A 23510-nucleotide genomic window follows, 5' to 3' on the forward strand; every position below is an offset into this window, starting at 1 on the left:
ACGTTCCGACATCAACCGAGCTCTGTTATCGTACTGAGCAACCCCATTGAGCTCAGGACTGGCACCAGTGCAAATGCTCTTCGGCAGAGACATCCGGACAACCCTACCGGCGAAGCAATTCCGAGACCCCGGCAACACACCGGTTCTCGACGACATGCGGGCACTATGTTCCATACAAAAACTATACAACGATCAACATGCGATCCCACTCAAGCCACTGACAATAGGTGACACGATCAGAATCAGGGACCCAGGAGGCGGATGGTCTGAGTCAGCCACGGTGATCAGGCAGGAGGCACCGCGGTCCTACATTGTCAAATCGTCTGCGGGAGTACTTTTTCGCCGTAACCGCCGGGATCTATTCGAGATTCAACCTACAGCGCCAGTATTTCCCATACTGGACTTGACCGAGTCCATTTGTCCACAGGACGCTCCTCGCCACACAACGCCAGAGAGTACTCCATCATCCCTACTACCACCGTTAAGACGCTCCAGCAGAAGCCGTAAGGCACCCGACCAGCTAGATTTGTGATGATACTTCAGCACACGCACAAGACAAATATGGACATTTCTCACGATGGACTCACAACACAGTTAACTGTTTCTGTATTACTTTTATCATTTTCACAGTGGCAGATTAGCATATTCTCACCACTTGTTATGTACAGTTTTCGTGAGGCCAGTCTAGAAAACATGTCCAATAAAGGGGGGGGGATGTAGTGATCTCTACATCTGTACATACATCTGCACATACACCAGGGACTGCAGACAGATGTAACAGCCACAGCATCACTAGAGGGCATCAAAGAGACGGGTATAAAGGGGCGAGCCCAAGATCGGATCCGCCTCTTTCAGAAGCACAAGGCTAGGGAGCAGCAGCAGACAGAGACAGCTCAGCATAGGCAGCTTACCTTAGCTTCACCGGTCATACCTCTTGACTATATTATATCTAGTTAAGCTCTGGAAATAGAACAAAGCTACTAAATAAAGTATTTGTGTTAACTGGAAGTTTACAATCTTTATTCAGACTTAGAGAATAATATAGTTCTTATGATCTTATGTTCGATCTGACTAGCTTACTGCAGAGCTAGTCGGAACTCTCTAAATGTTGTATTGAAAATAAGCTTACCAGTGGCATAGCTGACAAATAAAGTTCAAGTGGACTTTGCCAAAAAGCACAGACTTGACCTCTGTTATTTGGGAACTGAGAAGGGATAGTGGATATCCAGGGGTCCAAATAGACACAAAGATCCATCCCTTACCTAAGGAAGGACATAATTGCCCAAAGTGAAGTAAAGGCCTGTTTTTGTGAATGAGGGAACTATCCTGCAAGGGCGGATTGAGCTGATGTGATAGTGAGAGAAGATCTTATTGAAACATATACAATTTTAAAAGGGTTTGACAGGGCAGATGCTGAGAAGACTTTTTATTTGCCTGAGGAGTCTCAGAATAAATGGTTGGGCATTTAGAATGGAGGTAAGGAGAAATTCCTTGATTCAAAGAGTTGTGAAGCTTTGGAATTCTTACTCCCATGCTCACTCCTTGAATATATTCAAGTTAGAGATTTACATATTTTTGGCTACTAAGAGAGTCAAGGGAGTTGGAAATATTGCAGCATGGTGTTGCTGAGGTAAACGTTGCGCAATGAACTTACTGAGTGGAGTAGTAAGGCACAAGGGCCAAATGACTTACTTATGCTCCAGATATCCTACCTCCTTATTTTCATTGCTGTGGTTAAAGACAGATGCATGATTCTTTAAACAATATATGATATTGATTTCTTTCAACTGTTTCCTCAGAGGTGCAGAATCAAAAGATCCAAAATTCCATAGCAACCGAGGTCAGAAAGCTCTATTTTTGTCCACAGTAGTAGATAATATAGATACTAGAGTTCCTATTCCAGTTCTCTTCCTGTAATGCACTAAGGCAGATATTTGACTGTCTCCATCGGTAGCAATTTCTGGAACAGGTCTCTAATCTGTCGCCAGGGGCTTATAGCTTGAGGGGCACCACTCGGCATCAAGCATGACTGACCAGTCAGCTCTCCCGCTAGCCATTGGTGCATAGGAAGGATTTTCAGGTTAACAGTAGACCTGTTTGCCGCATTCTGAATGCAACTTCCTTGGCCATTGAGTTCTGGGGTGGGACTCATACCCAGAGCTTCTGACTCGGAGGCAGGGACACTATCCGCTGCATTACAACAGTTACACTGGGTATGCACATCACTTGCTGTGGTACTTTTAATTCCAATGGAGGAAATTTAATAACCTGGACACCTGTCCTCCTACATCAGGCTTTCCCAAGAAATTCACCCTTCTCTCTAAACCTCAGTCCAGCTGAGCACCATAACAATGAAGGAACTTAATTTTTTTACAGCTGTTTTCATATCCTAAACTTGTTTGAAAACATCTCCCAGCCAGTGAATCGCTTTTGAAGTGCATTCACTATTAACTTACATCTGCAAATTTGTGCACAAAAGGCCCCACAATATACAATGAGATCAATGAAAACATATTAGTCTGTGAAATTTGATTAGGCTGAAAAACAGGAATTACAGTGTGTGATTAGTCACACCCACCACTTGCAATGCAGGCAACACAAAAACCTTGTGCTGCCTGTTCATTACCTTGATTGTGGCATGCAGCCAGCGTTAAGTAGAGTGCTAACTTCCTTTATAACGTAACAGCTGGTACAAGCTCCTAGAAGCTGGCAGGAGCTCAAGCTAAACTGCATTTGTTTAGCCGGCATGCACCCCTTAAAGGGGAGATGCTGCAGCAGGTGCTGGAGGTGGCTGCAGAAGTGTCTTCAAGCAGGAAGAAAAGTCGCACAATAGGGCAGAGAGTTTTCTCCAAGGTTTACTAATGCAGCACTGGAGGTATTGGTGCAGGAGGTGGGCAGGAGGAGAGAGGTCCTTGAACCACCGCAGACCTCCAGGCCAGCGTGGTAAAGGTAATGGGAGCAGAGAGCTGACAAGTCAAAGATAGCAGTAGCGACTGAGTTGTAGATGCAATACCATAAAAAGTTCAATGACCTTACAGAAATCTTCAAAGTCAATAAATGCATCTTTAAAGTGTTTTTTCCTCACAAATTGTCATAATTCTCCAGTTGTTCACTCGCAGCAGGATTCTCAGGTCCTGCTGGCAACACAACCCTGCCTGTGGGCTTCTTGGCGGCATGAGTTGGCTTCAATGGGAATTCCCATTGACAGCGTCGGGAGGAGAGAATCCTGCTTTCAGCCAAAGGTGCACTGCCTCCTGCTGCCAGGAAACATGTGCTTGGGAGGCCGGATAATCCGCCCATGAATAATTAATCTCACACACTGCTCAATTCACCACCATTTTACTCACCTACCAGCAATCCCTATCAACCATGATTCATGACTCACATTCTTCATTTCACCTTATCTGCACACTTCTAAAAAGCTGACAAATACATTTCCCAGATTGCATGCAACGCAAGCTATTTAACCACAACAAACACATCACTTAAATACATTGCACTGCACTCATTGAAATATTTCTCTCTCTCTTTCAGGACAAGGTGGCACTTAGTTGCAGGCATAATCACCTAACTGGCAAGGCACAACAACAGCTGCTGCATGTCTTTACCCTGACGGAGGAAATGGTTATCTCCATCAGTGATGTGGCCATAACCAAGGCCATGGCTGGTGACAGAGCTGAAAACATCAAGTGTGATGATAAGCTCCAAAGTAACCCTCACATCTTGCATCTTCCCTATCTCCAATCTCTTCTATTTCACAATATGTAAGCCTGCATCTCTTGTTTTCACCTCCTTCTCTCACCACAGTGCTATCCTTGTGTCTTTCTTTTTTTCCGATACAACATGGTCCAGCAGAAGTGGAAGAGTACAAGATGAAAAAGAGGCTTGCAATGATGCACTTACACAGGCTCAATAGAAACACAAAAGGTATTTATTAATGTTTTAAAAACTATACAGCAGTACCACACCCACACAGCCTGCTGTGTTAATAGCCTACATAGCCCCTGCTTAAGTGAGGTCCCCACCCCTGGGGTGATTCCACACTCTGCGTCCCAATTGGTTCCCAAAGACAGCTGACCCATACTCTGCTGTGTTGTCCTTATAGGGACAATAACAATAAATCACCACATCGCTCCCCCGTTAACTCCTTTACACAATCTTCAAGAACTAAGCTACTCAGTCCTAAATTCTATCCAAACATTATGGGCGGGATTCTCCGAACCTCCGCTCCGAAATCGCGATCGGCGTGGAGGCGGAGAATGGGCGACAAACCCAAGATCGGGTCCGATGCCGCTCCTGCGATTCTCCAGTCCCCGGAGAATCGCCACCAATCGCGCGCCGTCTGTGTGGCGCCAGTCAGGGGGCATTTAAAGAGGCTCTGCGGCGATTCACTGAGTCCAGCTGTCCGAGTTCCCAACGGCGTGGTTCTCTCATGGTTCCAACTGGCGAGAACTCGGCGTGGCGGGTGGGGGCTCATTTCCTGGAGAGCAGGATAATTTTGTCATCTGAGATACTTCCACAGAATTGACATTAAAAGGAACTGCAATAATGGTTACTTCTTCTGGAACAAGCAGTTTATCAAACTTGCTTCCACAGAGACATCAGTTATTTTTATAGCAGGTCGATCAGGTATTTTGGTGCTTACGGGTTCAAAAACATTTATCTTGGCAACACCGACTGCTGGAGCATCGCCCTACTCTTCAAGTGGTCCAGGTGTTTATGAACGAACCATCCCTCCATATTTACTTGGTAAAACAAGAGTTCGATCTCAGAGACAATAATTCGAGGGATCTAACTTGATCCACTACCAAAGTTTCACATTATGCCAACATGTCATCTTATGTACTGAATATTTTTTTTATATTGCAGTGGTGTTGGTTCATTGATAAGATCTTGAGACTTGCGTGTTTGAACATGAACCCTTTTAATAGTAGACTTTAACTCTGTACAGTTCCAAATATGGTCTTGGACAGAGCTGTTCCATGTAGGTTTGTTGCTTACCAAGTTCTGTCCTAGACTGTTCTCTGACTATGTGACTACATACATCACTCTGTGGACGGTGCCACTCTCCAATCCCACCTTGACCCTTCCTCTGCCGAGCATCTTACATTATAATGCATGCTAGCTCATAGAATCACAATCCAGCACAATCTTATGTCTTGACAATTCTTTCACAATCTTGGTCTGTCACTTGTGAAGGAATAGTCATGGTACTCTGTTTCTGGTACTTTGGGTCATGTGATAAAGTTTCTTCTCTTTCCAGCATTTCAATTCAGCATCTTTTCCATCGACCATTTTATCAGATTGGTTCTTGTGCTTTGCCATTTCAGAAATCTTGGCCGGGATTCTCTGAACCTCTGCGCCACAATCGCGCTCGGCGTGAGGGCGGAGAACGGGGCATCGGACCCGCGATCGGGTCCGACGCCTTCCTGCGATTCTCCGGTGACCGGAGAGCCGCCACCAGTCACGCAGGCGCGGTCAACGCAGCGCCGGTCGGGGGCCATTGAAAGAGGACCCTGTGGCAATTCTCCGGGAACGACCGGCCGGGTTCCAGCCGGCGTGGTTCACGTATGTTCCACCCGGCGGGAGCTCGGAGTCGCAGCTGCGGTGGCCGTCCTGGTGCGGGGGCGGGGGGATCCGTCACGGGGAGGGGGGCCTCCACGATGGCCAGGCCCGTGATTGGGGGCCACCAATCAGCAGTCGCGCGTGATCTGGGGGGGGCCTACTTCTTCGGCACCAGCCCGCTGTGTGGGTCCGCCACGTCGCGCGGACCGGCGTCGCAGGCGGCCATCGCGCAATTGCCATGACCCACGGCCGGAAGTACAGGGCCCCGTATCGGCAGCCGGAGCTGCGTGGAGCACTAAAGGGCCCTGCTAGCCCCCTTAAAAATGGAGAATCACTCCGGACTTTCTAAAAAAATGTCCAGAGTGATTCGCGCCCGTTTTCTCGCGGGCGTGGGGATATAGCCCCATTATTGACGAATCCTGCCCCTTGTTCTGGCATACAATCTCAAATTCTTTCTCTGTCTGAAATGCTGATTCTACTGTCAATTTCAACGTTTTTAGCTCTTGAGTTAATTTTTCATTGCCAAGCTTCCTTCTTCAAGCTCTTATTCTCCCGATTCAATTCTTCACTGACTTGCTCTTATTTTCTAGTTGCTTTTTCGTGGAGTTCAGCTTTGTCTCATTAAGTTTTCCTTCTCCTTAACTTCATTTGATACATTTTTGCAACTTTTTTTCAAGTTTATTGTCAAGGGGACCATAAATCCCTCTGGGAGATCATCCTGCAGCAGAAAGAGACTGTCATGAAACAGAAAGGGACCATCAGAGTACAGCAGATCCGAGAATCAGAGTCTGTCAGAGCCCTCGGTGAGTGAGCACAAACCTGGGCATGGAACCCCTGTGTGTGAGTATGTGTGTGTCTGTGTGCCTATGCAGACAAATAGCTTGAAAATCTTCTGCACATCTTCTTGTAGTGTGGTTGCTGCTGAGGGGCCAGAAGTGTGTGACTCAGTGACACCATGGAGTCACATTCAGTGTGAGGGAATCGGCTGCCATTGCAGCAAGAGCCACATTATTGGAGAAAACACTCTCCATGAAGTGACTGCAATGACTCGTCTTCTTGTTGGGAAAACATGAACACATCACAATGTCACAACTGAATGTCTGAGAAAATAATGAATATTTGAGGAAGATTTTTTCAATGTCCATTTTATCTAATTAATGACAACTGGAACAGTTAGTTTGTCAGTTTTCTGTGGGTCAGTTTAAGTGCTGTCAGCATTCATCAATATTGATGAACTTGTTTCTAATAGGATACTTTGAAGTTGATAAACTTGCATCAATTAATTGAATTGAATTTAAGCCAATTATAAATCTAGATTTTAATTTCACTATCTTCAGGGTTATGGCAGTTTTATTTACAAGAACCACAAATGGTTCTCTCCCACTGATATCCATCCTTTGTACTCCTCACCTCAGTCTTCCTCTTTCACTTATTTGTTTCCTCAAAACCAACAGGTTTGTTTCGAATCATTAGCTTTCAGAGCATTGCTCCTTCCTCAGGTGAGGAGCAGTGCTCCGAAAGCTAGTGATTTGAAACAAACCTGTTGGACTTTAACCTGGTGTTGTAAGACTTCTTACTGTGCTCACCCCAGTCCAATGCCGGCATCTCTACATCAGTTTTCTCAAGGCAATGTCCCATGGTGAATGAAGGTTCACAGTTGTTGCCAGCTCTCCAGTATCTCCCACCGTATACGTCATGTGTGATTCTGGACAGTGAACTTCTATAGATGGGAGGACATTGCAGGCAGATATGATCCTATCCTCCCTCCGTATTGACATAAATTGACATAAATTTAGTGCACCAGAGACTACAGGACAGTGACTAAGAACAGGAAAATTAGACGATTTATTTTCCTTTTCGTGCCTGGGACAAGAAAACTTTAGTGTCTCAAACACAGCCTTGAATAAGGATAGACTGGGTTAGCAAACATGACATGGTCCCCAAGGTCAGCTGAGTAGTCCCGACGGATGGTCAGTTGACAAAAATGGGTCCCAGGAAAAATAAGGTTTGAAAAACTCCATTCTAGGCGTTTCTAAACTTTTGACTGTACCGTCCAATTCATAGACATAGTTTGTTCTATGTCTGTCCTTCAGGGTCTGGCAATATTTTAACTTCTCAAATGGGTCTATTCACCCAATGAGAGGGATTCAGGTGAGTATTTTATTTTTCAGACTTTGATTAAAACAGAATACTCACGGGCAGCACAGTGGTGCAGTGGTTAGCGCCGCTGCCTCACGCCGCCAAGGTCCCAGGTTCGATCCCGGCTCTGGATCACTGTCCGTGTGGAGTTTGCGCATTCTCGCCGTGTCTACATGGGTTTCGCCCCCATAACCCAAAAATGTGCAGCGGAGGTGGATTGGCCACACTAAATTGCCCCTTAATTGGAAAAAATAAATTTGGTACTCTAAATTTAAAAAAAAAACAGAATACTCACAGAGGCAGTGTCATGATAATTTTATCCTAGTCACCAGGTATAATGACGCACTTTTACAGACTTCCTCGGGAACTCATGTCAGACATTCTTCTAGCCCTGTTGTAGCCATTATTTAGCATTGTGCAGGAGCACGAGGTCAAGCAAAGGTACATAGAAACTAGGCACTGAGGGAATGCACAAATGTGTTTAATGACTTATGTGTATAATATTGTGTGACCTGAATTATAAAGTTGGGTGGAATATTTGTCTGCTCGTGGTTTTTACTTCAGCACTGTGAGAGGGTATTCGGTCTGGCATTGCTGTCGAATGGTGAGTTGGGGTTGCTGTCGCTGGTATCGCAGTCAGGTGGGTCAATCACAGACAGTCTATCCGATAAGGAGATGCATTGATTGCACCCTCCATCTCATCCTGGTTTCCTTCTTCTCCTCCTCAGGAACTCATCGGAAATACAGTGACAAGAGCTGTCCTCATGATGTTCAGGATACAGCGAACCCCAAAGAATCGTGACACATGCTCTGATGGGTATTGCAGGACTCCTCCAGAGTGGACCAGGATATGGAAGCATTGTTTAAGCACCCCAATTATCTGGTTGGTCATATTTCATGTAGCAATGTGGTTACATTGTAAAATGAAAGGTGGGTAAATGCATCCTGACTGACATTGGCCAGTTTGCAGTCACCCTTCTTAACTCAGGTGCGTTCCACGGTGAGATAAACAAAGGAGACAAGAGTCAGGTGAAAGTCCAACACAACTTTAGCGAACAGTTTATTCCAGAAAATTATACTTACTAGATTCTCTAAATATAAACAGTCTCAGATGTACACTAGTTATCTACTTCTGACATGAGTTCGCAAGGTTTCGCTACACCCTATCCATGGATTCCTATCATTATATTTGAATTGTTTGTCTGAAAAGGACTGGTAATACCCATTGAATCAGGTTGGGACAGTTTTTGGGAGTTGGCTGATGTTTCAGGATCTGCAGTCATCGATTTGAGCTTCCACTCTTTTCTATGATAGCCCTGGTCTTCGGGTCGTCTTGCTGAGCTGGTCTCTCGGGAGACACTGTTGAAGAAGCTGCAAAGGTAGGGAGAGAGCTGGGGTTATAGGTTGTCCTTATTATACCCCTCTTCTCGAAGACTTTGTGGCCTGTGTCAAATACTAGAGTTGACCGGGGGCAGGAAGGTCCAATGAGGTGGCTGCTCCTCATATTTGGAGGTCACAGAACAGAGTTTTGAACCTCCAACTGTCAGGTGTAGTTCTGCCTCTGGCCCCCTACTTAGCTGGGTACCAGTAAGTCTGCGCGGCATTCTCCTAACAAAGCAGGTTCTCTGGAGGTGTATACAAATGTTCATTCTGAAACAATGAGGCTTCATTGGAGGTGTAAATAATGGTTTGTTCTGAAACAATTAGGCCATTAGCACCTGACCAGACAGTCCTTGGCCCGTCTGGATGAATACAGTCTGTTCCAGCTCTGCAGTTTGCAGATTGCAGGGTCTGGCTGTGTTTAAACTTGGCTTCCAAAGTTTGAGTTTTTATCCATGTTCATGAAAAGAAGATATCAATATTTCTGTAATAACGCTGGAGGTCATGGGTCACTTGATCACAGTTGTCATCATATCCATCCATCACACCATCTGGGTGTGTGAGCATTGGAATTATGAGCCAGGTTGTTAGGGGATTGCCCTTGCCACACATTAATTACTCTCTGGTGTCTCACGGTCATTAAATGCAGATGGTGCAGTGGACTGGCGCCGAATAAAGGTATCATGACTGTTTTAGCCTGCATGATGCACTGAGTATGATGATACATTAGCTGTACTTTGAGGGAATGCAACCCTTTCTGTTCTGATGTATCTCTGAATTCATGCACAAGAATTCAATGTGTGTATTATCATTTGCAACCTACACCTTAAAGATGTCCTGGTAAAGCCATATAATCTCTCTGGCTTGTCGCTGGAAAAAGAGATTACATTATAGTCCTCTCTCTTTAGATCCAGAACATCAGTGATTTCCCTTACAATAGTGGATGGCGAGCTTTCAGATGTTTGAAATATTACCTTCTCCAGCCTGGAGAAACCCAATACATAGATTCATATCATGGTCACCTCTACACCCACTGGCAATGCTGTCTTCACCCTGCTGTGAGTTTGCAGGTCTAACTGTAACAGGTCGCAGGTTTCAGTGTGCACCTTCTTAGTGAAATTATAACATTGCACTTTTTCTTGCTGAAGTTACAAGACAATCACTCCCTGAAGGTGCTTGGATGAACATGGCCTCGGGGAGACACCCCTTCTCCCTCATTTCATTCTCCCTTTTTGAGTATCTTGTCCTCCTCTGTGCCACCTGTGCTCATTCTCCCTGTCATAGGGAATACAAATTATAGCACGCCCGGCTAGGGACAAGTGATCAAAGCAGAAGTGGGAACCAAGGGTTTTACCATATTGAACTCCACTTACTGTAGACTTGACCAACCTTAGGCAGCAGTAAGAACCTCTAAACATTTTTATTAGTGCAGCAACAGTCAGTAGAAGTTAATCAGAAACTTATCTGTAAGTGGTTGATGATCCTTTTAAACAGCCCTAGTGAGGGTCCTTTCTGAAGTCCAGCTGTGCAATGTTAAGAGGTGGCATCAACTGAAGTGTTTAGGTGGAAAATGGCAAATGGAGTCAAATCAGCATTCCATTCCGGAGGATATCATGAAATGCCCACTCAGATTCTCAAACAGGTTGAGTGTGTCAATCTACTAATCCTTCAAACACACCAATAGCTGACAGTAAGAACGGGAGTGACTATTGGTCAACCATGCTTCACGTGAAGTGGCGCCCTTGAGCTCCAAACCCCTGGTAACTTGTTCCTGGAATTACCAGTAATGGAAACAGACAAAGGTTTGCCTTTGTGCACCACAAGGTACGAGGAGAGAATTGGAATTGGACATATTCCCAGTGCTGGCATGAAAAACCTATCCAAAATTGAGTCTCGGGCAGCTTACACCAGAGGTATGTGCGCATGACATGGATGCCATCTTGGTCCCGAAGTGACACCTGTATTGCCGAAAGTACATGTGCTACTCAACTGAAATGTATGGCCTTAGGAACAGAAGTAAGCCATTCAGCCCCTTTCACATTATCTACCAAACAATGGGAACATGAGTGATCAATATGTTAACTCCATCCACCCATATTGGCTTCACATCTCTCAATCCGCTCCGATAACCAAAATCTATTGATGTCAGATTTAAATTTACTCATCGCTGTTTATTATGGAAGAAATTTCCACAATTCCATCACTTTTTGGCAAGAAGTATTTTTCTGACTTCTAAATGTCATGGCTCCAATTTTAAGGTTGTCTCATCCTTGCCCTAAATTTCCAGACCGGTGGAAAATATTTCCCTTTATTGACCTCGTCAATTTCTTTCAAAATTTTAAAAGTTTCAATCAAATAATTTCTTAAACTTAGTACAAAAGCCAAATGCAGCAGATGCTGGAGATCTGGAATAAAAGCAGAACATTCTGGAAATACTTGGCAGGTCAGGAAGAATCTGTGAACAGTTAAGTAGAGTTAATTGCCTAAATCTTCAGGTCCGCAGATCGATGAAGATTGGACGTATGACAGAGATGTATGCAAGGACTCTATGCTCACTAGAGTTAGACAGGAGACGCTGCGTTGCCTATTTCTCTTACACCCAGGATCGGAAGATCCTGGAAGAAATGGGCAAGTAGTGTTAGGTCGACACAGCGCCCAGCATTGAAGCTGAATGGGGGAATCTAGCCCACTCTTTCATGTTGTAACTGGGGAGAAAGTAATCAACACTGCACAAGAGACCAGAATTGGAGGATTGCAGAAATCCTGAACTGCTTCAGGGCTGAAATATGGAACAGGAATCGGGAGGGGAAACACAAGGGTGAGAATTTTAAAATTGAGGTAATCTGGTTGCAGTGTAGGCTTAGGTCAGCAATCACAGGGGTGAAATAAAAACAGAAACACTGTAATCCTGCCTCTTTCTGGCAGTGCAGTACGAACAATTGCTCGGGGTTGGCACGGTGGCACAGAGGTTAGCACTGCTGCCTCACGGCACTGAGAACCCGGGTTCGATCCCGGCTCTGGGTCACTGTCCGTGTGGAGTTTGCACATTCTCCCCGTGTCTGCGTGGGTCTCAGCCCCACAACCCAAAGATGTGCAGATTAGGTGCATTGGCCACGCTAAATTGCCCCTTAATTGGGTACTCTAAATTTTAAAAGAAACGAACAGTTGCCCATGCGCACGCGACCCAAACATCGGTGCATGCGCAACTGCTCATGATACCGGCAACAGGATGGAATTTTTCTATTTCCTAATTATTATATTATATAGGTTCAATTCCCGGCTTGGGTCACTGTCTGCGCAGAGTCTGCACGTTCGTCCCGTGTCTGCGTGGGTTTCCTTCAGAGGCTCTGGTTTCCTCCCACAAGTCCTGAAAGACGTGCTTGTTAGGTGAATTAGACATTCTGAATTCTCCCTCAGTGAACCCGAACAGGTGCCGGAATGTGGCGACTGGGGGCTTTCCACAGTAACTTCATTGCGGTGTTAATGTAAGCCGACTTGTGACAATAAAGATTATCATTAAATGAAACCCAGTTTTGGAAACTTGCCTATTCCCATCACCTTTGAATGAGTGTTAGCACATTGATTAGCAGTGGGTGGATTTTTAAAGCTCTGCAATGATATCAAGGTAGAGAAATTACTGCATCTGCAGAGGGACCAAACCTCCCACAGAGAAAACCCGCGTCTTGTTATAATCCATAATAAATCAAAAATAAATGAAGTTAATGAGTTTATTTAAATGCTATATTTAAAACCAGTTTTTTAAAGATTTTGTGCAGGAAGCCCCTCACAGCACAGGTAATCAGTTGGGTGATAATCTGACTCTCAATCCAACGTGCCGTAATGACAAATGGAATCACTTTGCCAAGTGATGCAGGTCAAAGCCACAGCAATTTACCACAACCACAAGTCAAATTGCAGCCTGTGTCAAGCTAACTTGTTCATTTCAGTGCAGCATCTGGCACTCTGACACTGAGATTAACTCTGCACATGTGCAAGTAATCCCCGTAATATCACAGCACAAATAAACACAGGCAAACAGGAAATGCCGAAATACTCCGGAGGGCAGGCAACACGTGAAGAGAGAAACAGAGGGCGCAATTCTCTCATTGGGAGTCTAAGTGCTGACGCCGAAGTGAAAACCGGAATGTTTCACTCCGGCATCGGAACCAGCTCCCAGCCCCCTATTCTCCCACCCCCGGGGGGCTAGGAGCGGCGTCGCGTCATTTACGCACGGCGGGTATTGGCGCCATGTAAAGGCGGCGCCGCATAAATGATGCGGCCGGCGCCGCATAACTGGCGTCACCCGCGCAGGCGTGGTTGCCATCCTCCCCGAGGCTGCCCCGCAAGAAGATGTCAGATGGATCTTGCAGGGCGGCGGAGAAAAGGAGGTCCTCCTTCAGAGAGGCCGGCCCGCCGATCGGTGGGCACCGAACGCGGGCCAGATCCCATTTGATTCTCGCCGCGCCGGTTTGCGGGGGGTGGGAGAATCGCGTGCGGGCGTCGGGGCAGTGTGGCGGGACACGCGTGGCGCGCCGGCGATTCTCCCACCCGGCGTGGGGAGGAGAATTCCGCCCAGAGTTAACTTTCCAAGTTGATGATCCTTCATCAGATCTGAAAAATTAACTGTTTCTCTCCACAGATGCTACCATGTCATTCCAGAATTTTCTGTTTTAATTTCAGATTTGCTCCCACAATATTTTGCTTAAATATTAGCCTGTCTTGGGCTGTACCTCTCTGTGTCGAGGACGACTCGCTTCCACTCCGGAGAGGTGGCTTCTGCGATGGCTGAATATTCCAATCCTGGACCCAGAGACTCTGCCTCAGGTTTGGTAGGTAGTGCTTGATGAGGAGGGTGGGATGCTCCAGATTCTGCGCTCTCCTTCCGCTGTATATGCTTGGCCTCTGCGTGTTCCACCCCACGACGCTCGACTTGATTGGCGCCTTCACGTATACATCTTCTCCAGTTTGAGCGTACTAAGGCAAGCGATTCCCATGTGTCGATGGAGATGTCGCATTTATTCAGGGAGTGCTTTTGCTCTGCCCTCCTAGTGATCGCTTGCCATTGCGGAGCTCGGAGCAAAGCACTTGTTTCGGGAGTCTTGGGTGGGATTCTCCCGCACTTGGCGCGATGGCCCGACGCCAAGAACGGCGCGAACTGGTCCGGCGTCGGGCCACCCGGAAGTTGTGGAATCCTCCGCATTTCCGGGGGCCTGGCCGGTGGCGGAGGGGTTGGCGCCATGCCAACCGGCGGCGAAGGGTCGCCGTGGTCCCGCGTATGCGCAGAACCACCGCCGTGTTCTTGCGCATGCGCAGTGGGATTCTTCTCCACGCCGGCCATGGCGGAGCCCTACATAGGCCGTAGCGGAAGGAATCAGTGCCCCCACGGCACAGGCCGCCTGTAGATCGGTGGGCCCCAATCGCGGGCCAGGCCAGCGTGGGGCCCCCCCCGGGGTTGGACCCCCCCAGCGCCCACCTGAGGACTCCACTAGATGGCCTCCCAGCCAGGTCCCACCATGTGGGACCATGTCCATTTCACGCCGGCGGGACTGGCCATAAACAGGCGGCCAGGGTGACCGCTACCAACGGCCCCCAACCGGCGTGGCGTGATCCCCGCTCCCGCCCGAAAACTGGCGCCGGAGAATTCACGCCGACCCCCGGCTATTGTCCGACCAGCGGAGGGCCGGAGGTTCCCGGCCCTTGTGTCAGGCCTGCGGGCAATGTGGATGGTCAAACATGACCGGTTCCTCAATACTAGGGATATTGGCCTGGGAGAGGACCCTCACATTGGTACACCTATCCTGTCAGTGGATTTGCAGGACTTTGCGGAGGCAACTTTGCCGTTTTGAGGTGTCTGCTGTACATTGTCCATGTTTCTGATGCATACAGGAGGGTGGGGACTGCGGCTGCTCTGTAGACCATGAGCTTGGTACTAGATTTGAGGACTCAGTCTTCAAACACTCTGTTCCTCAGGCGTCCGAACACTGCACTGTTGCATTGGAGTCGCTGCACTGTTGCATTGGAGTCGATGCTGGATTTCATCGTCGATGTCTGCTCTCTCTGAGAGGAGGTTCCAGAGGTATGGGAAATTATTTACATTGTCCAGGGGCTCGTCGTGGATATTGATGGTTGGGGGACAGTTTTGTGTGGCAAAAGCGGGTTGGTTGAGAACCTTTGTTTTCCGGATGTTTAGTCTGAGGCCCATTCTTTCATATGCCTCAGTGAATGTGTCGACAATGTTTTGTAGTTCAGCCTCTGAGTGAGCGCACATACAGGTGTCATCTGCGTACCGCAGTTCAATGACAGAGGTTGGGGTGGTCTTGTTTCTGGCCTGGAAGCATCGGAGGTCAAACAGTTTCCCCCTTGCCCAGTAAGTTAGCTCCACTTCAGTGGGCAGCTTCAGAGTTATGGGGTGGAGGGTTGCTGTGATGGAGAAGAGCATTGGTGCAAAGACGCAGCCCTGTTTGACCCCAGTTTGCACAAGTATTGTCTCTGTGGTGGTTCCGTTGGTGAGGATTGTAGTGATCTCTGTATGTGCATGTACATAAGGGGTTAATGTGTAATCAGTAGCACCACACGATCACGAGAGGGCTGGACCAACAGGGGTTACAAAAGCAATCACATTGTAACTCTCTCTCTCTCTTGGGTGCAGTATGACCAGGGCAGTATCAGATTAGTTCAGATGGCTAGTGGAATTACGTAGAGTTACTGTAGTTAGATCTTGTAAACCTTATCACTTGTATCAAAGTTAAAGTAAAGAACTCATGCAATTATTGTTATAGTTACACAGTAAACCTTTTGTTACTGCTGGACGAGTTCGAGTCTTCTTCATCGCGATTCAGAAGACCTCATCATTAACCAAGGATTGAGTAGCACATGTTACCTACCACACAGGTAACAAAACATGGTACCAGGCGTGTTGGCTTTAACAGAACTAGTTACATTAGGTTAGACAAAAAAGGAGAAGAAAATTCAGACTGGATATTCGACTGTGGAAGACGTTGCAGCAGTTGGATCCTCGACAACTAAACGATTTGATGGATCACGTTCAAGTATCAATGCAGCTGAAAACTGACGGTAACTTAAGTAATAGCTGGAAAATGTTTATACAAAAGTTCCAAGTATATATGGCAGCTATTAATTTAAACACGGTCTCTGAAGAAAGGAAAATAGCAATACCACTTGGAAGAGCAGGACATGAAGCTATAGAGATCTATAACTCCCTTAATTTGTTGGAAGGTGAAGACAAAACTAAATTTAAAGTGATTATTGCAAAATTTGAAGAACACTGTAAAAGTCAGTCTGGTGAGATGCTGGAAAGATTTATCTTTTGGCATAGATGCCAGAGAAACAGTGAGCCCATCACTGATTTTATTACAAACCTCCAGGTACTAGCACAAGGCTGTAATTATGCCAATTTCAGAGATGCTATGATATTGGATCAATTAATTTATGGACTATCTGAAAAACATTTGAGGGAAAAAAAGTATTTAACATTAGAAATCGCTATACAAAAATGCCTTGCATATGAACAAAAACAAAATCAATAGTTTTAGTCTTTGCAAAGACAGAATTATTGTCTAGAAAACAAAATCCGTAAAAATGACACGAATATTCACCACGAGGCAGAAGCAGAATCTCACTCGATGCAACAGCACTTTTTGATTGGCAGCCATCTTGAGCGAGAGTGTTCCTGCCAGTACACACATGCGCACTACCCTAAAAACGCAAACCGGCGAAACAGTGTTCTGCGCATGCGCAAGAAGCCGCGCATGCGCAGTTGCGAAAAGAGCGCACAGTAAAGGAAACTCGGATTGCGCATGCGCAATCGAGCCCTGCGCATGACATCATGAGCGGCATGACGTCAGAGGACCCGGACCACGCTCACTTAAAAAGGGAATGCACAAAAATTGAAAATAAGAAATTTAAAGCTGCAAAACTCAATTTTCTTACCTCAAAAGACAGAACAATGTCTAAACTTACACCAGCAATTGAAAATAACTTTCACAACACCCTGGAACAAGCAGTCTGCACCACCCAAAGTGAAGAGCACAATGACAACTCCTAAACAAAAAGAGATGATTTGTCTATCGAACAATACACACAATACTACTCAGACGTGGCTGAGTTAATCGGATCTGCTGATCACAGCATCAGCAACACGGTTGCACAGCTCAACACAGCTCTACTCATGGTAGATACAATACCATGATGCCATAGCAGGTCGTCAATACATTGGATGACAGCAACTTGTCAAATACCCAAGAAAAGACAACGCCACACAGAGAGCGATGAAAAACTCCATAGCGAGACCACTGCACAACTCCACACAGAGAGCGATGAAAGACTCCATAGCGAGACCACTGCACAACTCCACACAGAGAGCGATGAAAGACTCCACACAGAGAGCGATACAATCCTCCACAGAAAGCCCATTGATAGACTCCAAAATGGAAGCAACTCAAAACTCCATAGCGAAATCCATGCATGAACATGACCATGAAGGTCTATCAAGCTTATTTGAGCCACCAGAAGAAGACTATGACAGTCTACCCAGCTTATTTGAGCCACCAGGAGAAGACTATGACAGTCTACCCAGCTTATTTGAGCCACCAGAAGAAGACTATGGAAGTTTACCCAGTTCACTTAATCAACAAGAAGACACTGAATGTATACCTACCTACCTATGTGAGACAAGTGATGAAGAAATCACAATTCCCATACAGGATGTGCAGGATCACAGCGAGACTGACAGATCTCAGCTCGTCTGCACAGAAGCACTCAACAATCAGAGGAGGGCTACTCATGAGTCCAGAGAGACTACGTCAAATGAAATCCTGAAGATTTTGACTCCAGAAGAGGAGCACCAAGAGTCCAGAGAGACCACGTCAATAGAAATCTTGAAGATTTTGACTCCAGAAGAGGAGCACAAAGAAATCAATGATGATTCAAGTGAACCAGAAATAACTCTAGAAGTTGAGTACCAAGGAAGCAAAGAGGAAGAATCAAATCCACCACAAATGACTGATGTCACCAACATCAATGCAACATCAGATCATTCTCACAATTCTCAAGAAGAAACACTCAATGTAACAGATACCACAATGGACACTGACACCAATAACTGTGAAAATGACTTAAATCATCCTCATGGAACATTCATTGAGGCAACAAGACCAACAAACACCGCAAGACGCACAGCAGAAACAATAACAACAGCAACAACAAAGACAACAAGAAGCATAATAGAAACAACAAGCACAACAAGAAACATGACAAGAACAGCGCCAAAACAACAAAAACAGAAACAACACACACGAGAAGAAAAACAACAAGAACAGTGAAAACAAACAAAAAAAGAAACAACAAGCACGACAAAAACAACAACAAGAATGACAATGAAAACAACAAAGACAGAAATGACAGAAACAACAACAATGAAACAACGACCTGTACAACATTGTACAACTCTGCACATGAAGGACAATGCCACAGCACACTGCAAAACAATGACAAGACTACAAACATGCCATGGCATGACAAAAAAATCTCACAAATTCACAACTGCTCCAGAACCAGCAAGCACACCAGCTTCCAAGGCAGATGGCACACTAGATCAATACCGCAAGCACAGGAAAAAGTCCAGGACAGACAACAAAGCTGACATACAGAATCAATACCGCAAGCACATGAAGAAATCCAGGTCAGACAACGGTGTAACACAGAATCGCTACCACAAAGCATGGAGAAAAAAAAGGAAAGTCTAAATCAGACAATGAAGTGATTCGACCATTCAAACTCCTCATGATGACTTGTTGGTCCCTCAAACGCAAGAACACTGCCGACGCTCACAAAGAAATGACGACATCAACATCACCACTTCGACAACAGAAGAAGACAGCAACTCAACCGAACAAATTCATAAAGTTTAGACTCACAATTGTTTTTATTAAGATTGGACTCATAAATATTATTTGGCTTTGTATAATCATCAATATCATCACAACTTGTACATAACATCATTTGTCTCCCTGTTTCAAGCAAACGAGAAGAAAAATCTAAGAGACTAAATGTATTAACATTTGACTGATTAACTCATTGATTTTACATAATCCAGTTGCAAACTGCATCCATTATGTTTGTTCAATTTTCTTTACAACATACAGAAAATATGTTACACAAGAAAAAAAAGGGGGATGTAGTGATCTCTGTATGTGCATGTACATAAGGGGTTAATGTGTAACCAGTAGCACCACATGATCACTAGAGGGCTGGACCAACAGGGGTATAAAAAGCAACCACATTGTGTTCCTCTCTCTCTTGGGTGCACTATGACCAGGGCAGTATCAGATTAGTTCAGATGGCTAGTGGAGTTACGTATAGTTACTGTAGTTAGATCTTGTTAACCTTATCACTAGTATCAAAGTTAAAGTAAAGAACTCATGCAATTATTGTTATAGTTACTCAATAAACCTTTTGTCACTACTGGATGAGTTTGAGTCTTCTTCATCGAGATTCAGAAGACCTCATCATTAACCAAGGATTGAGTAGCACATGTTACATACCACACAGGTAACAAAACAAGGATCACAGCTTGCATTTCATCGTGGAGCAGGCGGAAAATGTGGCAAGTTTCTGCGGCCAGCCGGATTTGAGGAGTATGTTCCACAATCCCTCACGATTGACAGAGTGACACAGCATCCGCAGGAATTTGCTTTTGCAGTAGCAATGGGTGATGTGGGAACAGCACAGGGATTAGGAAAGAAATGTATCCCTTTCTCTTCAATTTATACATGAACGATGACCATTTGTAGAAGGCATTTATGGATGGGGGTCTATGTAAGTGACCCTCAGAAAGAATCATCATCTTCAGGAAAAGCGAGCCAACAAGAGGGGAGCATCTTAATGATGGGGCTGGAGTCACTCATTTCTGGACTTTCTGATGATGATTTCAGACTAAGAAATACAAATTTTGGATGAAATAAGGTAACATTTTAAAACTTGTCATCTTAAATGGTCAAAGGCAAGCTTTTAAAGAGAGCCATCTGACCCTATTTCCAGGTCAATTCAGATTTCTACTTTCGGCTGACATTAATTTATTAGGTTCAAAAAAAGCAGCTCTTGATAGCAGGCATTTCAAACAAATAGTTTTCCGAAATCCAAAACTGCTTTCTGTAACACTTAGGAACTCTTTCTCCATGGTTGTATATGACAAGATTAAAAGCATTCTTGGAAATACAACTGAAGGTTAGAAATAGTGATCCTCAAATAAATACTTCTTCCACTTAATAAATTCCAGACTGAGTGGAGTTATTGGGCAGGGCACTTCCTGTCAGTATTAATGAACCCCAGGTCAAAGGTCCACTCAGTGGGTGATTGCATTATGCAGCCCCCTGCTGACTGAAGCTCATTAAACATGAAGGAAGAATTACCCTTTAAAAATATGTTTCTGCTACTATGTAACATGCACTGAAGTTTAAAGTGGTTGTTAATAGACAAACCAAATACCTTAACGCAACCTCTAACTAAGCCCTCAAGATATCTTGTGTGATTATATCAGCCTGTAATCCATAACTTAGTATCCCTGTTTCAGAGTTTGTACTCCAATTCATCTTTGCCAGGTTCAATTGCCTCCATTACTGTTTCTAAACACCTGACAAGAGTGTCTCTATTTGTTCATAATAAACATATCAAAGCTCTGCCACAACCTAGCAGTACATAACTACACTGACTGTCTCCACTCCCTCTCCATTAAGATTTCACTTTTCAGGCATATGTCAAGTTTTTCTAAGATAAGAAAAGTCAGTATGACTATAAAGTGATGCTCCATGATCTTGAAAGCATAACCTAAATTGCTCTAACTTTCCTCGTTCATCTAATAGTATTTTGATCATAGTCATTCACAATAATGTCCACAAGTTCACTCAATACTTCACCATAATGATATAATGTGTTCTTAAACATTATACCATCACAAGGCCATGCCCCTTTACTTTTGAAAAATAATATCAACCTTCTAGAACTGACTAGAAGTAAATGAGACAGAATAAACTACTTAAAAATGCAAGTCCACTTTCCAAGGTGAAGGTGAAAACAAGCAACCCACCCTCAGGGGAGTGTGAAGGGAGAGACATTCCCAAGGAGGCCATTCGGCCCATAAGGTCTACAGCGACCCTCCAAAAGAGCACCCTACCAAGGCCCACTCCCCTGCCCTATCCCCGTAAATCCACCTAACTGCACATGTTTTGGACACAAAGGGGCAATTTAGCATGGCCAATTCACCTAACCTGCACATCTTTGGACTGTGGGGGGAAACCGGAGCACCCAGAGGAAACCCTACACAGACATGAGGAGAATATGCAAACTCCATGCACCCAAGGCCAGAATTGAACCCAGGTTCCTGACGCTGTGAGGCAGAAGTGCTAAATACCATGCCACCCAACCCGTTTCAAGATATGCAAATATTTCAGCATTTTTTTAGAATGCAGGATGAGAACCCAACTATTTGCAATTTGGAATACTGTGAGGATAGGTGACTGCACAACAGGAGTGATAACACTGACCAATAGGTATAGTTTGTGTTAAAACAAACTTTAATTCAAACACAAATCAATCATATTAGCAACAAAGTAGTAGCTCTACAGTTAACAGTTTAAAACAGTTCTTAAATAAAAGAAAAAACTTTGTTTGGTTTACAAGTGGAAAAGGTCACTTGTAAATAAATTTAACAATCAGGTTTACCTGCTTTTCCCTGTGCCAAACCTTGGAGAGAACCTGTCAGGAGCCAACTCAAGACACTTCACTTCAACTTAAAATCCTACAACAAACTGAAACTAGAGACAGACCTATCACCTCTACCATAAGAAAAAGGCATTCTACTGTCTCCTCCCACAAGATGTCTCATGACCTGGTTAGCCAGGACCAAAACACAATCCCTCATAAATTATCTACACCCCAGGGATTCTCAAAAACCCAAAACAATATCCATTAACCCACTATGTGTAAACTAGCAAATCGTTAAAATCAATGATCACCTCATGTTTACTACCCCTTAACAACAACTTTAGCAGACATGGCTGTATGTATCTTAAAGCCATTATTAAGAACATTGCAGCTACAAACATAAAATATAACCATTTCTTATATTTATCACAATTTAATGACTCATTACTTAACAAGAGCTGTGTTGGCTCCCAGGACAATGTCCAATTAGGCCAAGATCTTGAGCACGCACTTGCCATCCACGGATTAATGGCATGGGCGGAAAATATCACGAGAAACAGGAAATGTGATTCTCACCAGAGAGATTGTGTTTTCCGATTTTCCCTGCCCTTTTCCAGCAATGTCACGAGATTCACGGATAAATATATTTGGATGAATTTAAATACTATTAGTGTCTCCTCCCACTAGATACTCATACCACGCCAATCTCAGGTGATGTTAGGCATGTTGACGTGATCCCTCCAGGGGTGCAGAGATAAGTACAGCCCCAAGGGGGGTAGAGCTACATTGCTCGGCATTGTCCTGGCAATGCCCCTGGCACAGGTTGGCAAAACTGGCACTGCTAACGTGGCAGTACCAACCTGTGCTTGGGCAGTGCCAAAGGTGAGCCCTAGTGGGAGCCTCAAGGGAGGAATCCGTTGATGTGTCATGGGTGGTGGGGAGAGTGGACACTAAGTGGGGTGAGTGCTGGTGATTAATGTTGGTGGGGCGGATTGCCAGCGATGAATCTCAGAGAGGGGTTGCCATGCAGGTTGCCAGCAATGAATGTCGGTGGTGGGAGGCTGGGGGTCGTTAGGCTGCAGCACTTTTAAAGATGGCACCCAATCTCTTTGGAGCAGTTTCCAAGGTTTGTGCCCCTTTGTGTCCAAAACATGTCCAGAGTGATGGCGTAAACCAAGCCGACTCATGCTTTTTTGGCAAAGAAGCTCAAGATTCTTTGAGAAAACTGAGTCTGTCACTTTGCAAAACTCTGGTAAAGTTCCCCCCATACTTTCCTAGTGTTGTTATCGTAATGCTTTTTAGAATGAGGTAAAATCAATCAGAAGAAAGCTGTACTAAGTTAATTCAAATATGATAAATAAACAGTAATATTCGTCGGAGCTCCTTAATGCAGGGAATGCCGCTAAGTTTGACTTCGGGGATCGTTCCCCACCGGGGCCCAAAATAGCAACAGAGTGCAGTTAGAGCGAGGAGTCATTCCAGGCACTACAAGCGCCGGGAACAACCCCACTAATCCCGATCAGAACGGCCTCTGATTTAATTTGGTTAGATTGCACCCTTAATCTAACTTTCCCAGCACGGTGGCGCAATAGTTAGCCTGCTGCCTCACAGGGCCGAGGTCCCAGGTTCAATCCCGGCTCTGGGTCACTGTCCGTGTGGAGTTTGCACATTCTCCCCGTGTTTGCGTGGGTTTCGTCCCCACAACC

The 23510-nt window shown here is 45.1% G+C and overlaps 1 long non-coding RNA gene across 1 annotated transcript in view; it reads right to left on the reverse strand.

Moving 5' to 3' along the window:
- The window catches only part of LOC140411710 (uncharacterized), a 50304-nt gene extending 28370 nt beyond the window's left edge, over positions 1–21934 (reverse strand). The window contains exon 1 of the long non-coding RNA XR_011940958.1: positions 21823–21934. This is a non-coding gene — a long non-coding RNA (uncharacterized lncRNA). The remainder of the gene's footprint in view (positions 1–21822) is intronic.
- Positions 21935–23510: the final 1576 nt, after the last annotated feature.

The sequence above is a fragment of the Scyliorhinus torazame genome, chromosome 4 (genome assembly GCF_047496885.1).
Source record: "Scyliorhinus torazame isolate Kashiwa2021f chromosome 4, sScyTor2.1, whole genome shotgun sequence".
NCBI lineage: Eukaryota > Metazoa > Chordata > Chondrichthyes > Carcharhiniformes > Scyliorhinidae > Scyliorhinus > Scyliorhinus torazame.